Source organism: Enhydra lutris, unplaced genomic scaffold (genome assembly GCF_002288905.1).
Source record: "Enhydra lutris kenyoni isolate GAN:26980312 unplaced genomic scaffold, ASM228890v2 scaffoldscaffold22, whole genome shotgun sequence".
NCBI lineage: Eukaryota > Metazoa > Chordata > Mammalia > Carnivora > Mustelidae > Enhydra > Enhydra lutris.
The window spans coordinates 12,452,391-12,455,973 of record NW_019154106.1 but is presented as its reverse complement, the minus strand read 5'-3'; positions in this window follow the sequence as shown (position 1 = coordinate 12,455,973).

Here is a 3,583-nt window from a genome sequence, read left to right as displayed (position 1 = left end):
TTTTATACCCTTGGAGGAGTCTCTTATCTTCTTATCTCCAAAAAAGGCAGAAAATTTCCTCTCCCACATAATTCAAGGAATAGTATTTGTGGATAGCAAATGAGTCATCCTCTATAAAACATCTGTCTGATGGGTTATCATTCTAAAGTCAATGAATATGCCTTCATCTTGAGCTGTTTTCCTTGGTCATGACTGGAGATTCATGACAAAGTCTCAGGTTAGGATTAGGGGGTGGGAGGAAAGTGACACATGTATTAATGCCCATCAACATTCAGACAAATTCATGATGGCCAAGGGGGCTCAACACATGTCTGGTCCTTCTCAAATGAGGTTACACTGAGTTATCTTGGGAATTTTAGAGACTAACTCACGAGGATCAGGAGGGAATTCCAGAGACATGAGCTCTCTGGGGATGTCCCTCAGGAGGGCATCTGTAACTCTTATTTTCCTAGTAAAGAATCAATTAAATTGCCTATGGGGACTTGGTTGGATATGTTGAGGGTGCATGCATGTTTTTGTATTACTTGTATTTTTGGTTTTTTCCCCTTACTTTCTAATTAAAGTGTAATTTACAAACAGTAATTTTTATAGATTTATAGTTTTTATTGTTTTTAATATAATTTGATTATAATATTTTAACAATATTGTATAATATATAATATATAATAATTTAATTATATAATATTAAATATATAAAATAAATTTAATTTAATTATAATAATTTGATAAATTTAATATTATTAATTAATTTTAATTTAATAAATTCTATAAATTAATTAAATTAATAAATTTAGTAAAGAATAAATTAAATCAATAAATTTAATAAATTTATTAATTTTAATAAATTCTTTGACATCAACCCCTTTCCTACCTAATGTCAATGGTGTCCACTGAACCATTTTCCAAATATATTGCTCTGCCTTTGAAGAGGGTCATTTAAAGAGAATCTTAGCACATGGGACCTATGCTAAGGTCTGGCTTTGACTCTGGCTACTAGCATTAAGCATTTGAGACCCATCCATATTGTTAGCTGTATTAATTTCCTAGAGCTGCCATAAAAAAGTACCACAAACTGGATGGCCTGTATAATAGAAATTTATTGTCTTGCATTTCTGGAGGCTAGAATTCTGAGATCAAGGAGCTGGCAATGTGGTTCTGTTGGTTCCCTCTGAAAGCTATAAGGGAGCCTCTGCTTCATGTTTTTTCTTTAGCTGCTGGGTAGTTTGTTGGCTGTCTTTGGAATTCCTTGTTTTCTGTTGCCTCATCCTGATATCTGTGTTCATCTTCATATGAAGAGACATTGCGTTATGTCTCTCCAAGTTTTCCCTTTTAAAGGGAAAGACACCAGTTGTATTGATCTAGAAGCCCAATCTGTTCCAGTAGGACCTCATTTTAACTAATTACATCTGAAATGCCCCTATTTTCAAACAAGATCATATTCTGGAGTACTGGGGGTTAGGACTTCAACATATAAAATTTAGGAGACACTATTCAATCCATAATATATTAGTAGTAAATTGTTTTTTTCATTGCTGGCTATATTTTATTATATGGACACTATGGATTATTTGTCCATTTCCCACTTAGGGGACACTTGTATTCCAGCTAATGTCTCAGAATTAGGAACAAAGTATAGCTAAACATTTGCCCAATATTTTTTCATAATCTAGATTTTAATTTCATTTGGATAAATGTCTCTAATCTGGATTGCTAGGTCAGATAGTAAGTATATGTTTAGCTAAATGGAAACTGCCAAACTATTTCCGACTAACCACATGGAGAGATCCTGCCCCTTTCCAGACAACCTGTTATGAACTTATACTATCATATGTGAAAAACAAATCGGTAATACACTGTATAATCATCCCCATGTGTCTGATCTTTTTGGCTGGAATATGTAATGTTTTCCATATAACAAAGTCTTTGCTATTATGGGTAACTTAAAGTCACAGAGATGGGAGATTATCATGGGTTAATTTTTGCATCCTAAAGGAAATATTCAGCATCTTATAAGAGAAAGGCAAATCTATTTCAAGTTTATCTTTGTGCATGGTGTGAGGGAATGGTCAAGTTTCATTCTTCTATACATAGCTGTCCAATTTTCCCAGCACCACTTATTGAAACTTGACCATTCTCTCACACCATACACAAAGATAAACTTGAAATGGAAAGAACCAAGATGTCCTTCAATGGACAAATGGATAAGGAAGATGTGGTCCATATACACTATGGAGTATTATGCCTCCATCAGAAAGGATGAATACCCAACTTTTGTAGCAACATGGACAGGACTGGAAGAGATTATGTTGAGTGAAATAAGTCAAGCAGAGAGAGTCAGTTATCATATGGTTTCACTTATTTGTGGAGCATGGAGGACAAGGGGAGTTAGAGAGGAGAAGGGAGTTGGAGGAAATTGGAAGGAGAGGTGAACCATGAGAGACTATGGACTCTGAAAAATAATCTGAGGGGTTTGAAGCGGTGGGGGGTGGGAGGTTGGGGGAACCAGGTGGTGGGTATTAGAGAGGGCATGGATTGCATGGAGCACTGGGTGTGGTGCAAAAACAACGAATACTGTTATGCTGAAAATAAATAAATTTTTTAAAAAGGCCTTAATGTGAAGCAAGAATCTATCAAAATCCTAGAGGAGTACACAGGCAGTAACTTCTTCAACATCAGCCACAGCAAATTCTTTCAAGATATGTCTCCAAAGGCAATGGAGACAAAAGCAAAAATGAACTTTTGGGACTTCATGAAGATAAAAAGTTTCTGGACAGCAAAGGAAACAGTCAACAAATCAAAGAGGCAACCCATGGAATGGGAGAAGATATTCACAAATGACAGTACAGTCAAAGGCCTGGTATCCAAGATCTATAAAGAACTCCTCAAACTCAATGCCCAAAAAAACAGATAATCATATCAAAAAATGGGCAAAAGACATGAACAGACATTTCTCTAAAGAAGACATACAAATGGCTAACAAACACATGGAAAAATGTTTATCATCACTAGCCATCAGGGAGATTCAAATCAAAACCACATTGAGATACATCTTATACCAGTTAGAATGGCCCAAATTAACAAGACAAGAAACAACATGTGTTGGAAGGATGTGGAGAAAGGGGAACCCTCTTACTCTGTTGGTGGGAATGCAAGTTGGTGCAGCCACTTTGGAAAACAGTGTGGAGATTCCTTAAGAAATTAAAAATAGAGCTTCCCTATGACCCTGCAATTGCACTACTGGGTATTTACCCCAAAGATACAGATGTAGTGAAGAGAAGGGTCATCTGTTCCCCAATGTTCACATCAATGGCTACAATCACCAAACTGTGGAAAGAGCCAAGATGCCCTTCAACAGATGAATGGATAAAGAAGATGTAGTCCATATATACAATGGAATATTATGCCTCCATCAGAAAGGATGAATACCCAATTTTTGTATCAACATGGACAGGACTGGAAAAGATTATTCTGAGTGAAATAAGTCAAGCAGAGAGAGTCAATTAGCATATGGAGGACATTAGGATAAAGAAAGGAAAAGTGAATTGGGGTAAATTGGAGGGGGAGACGAACCATGAGAGACTGG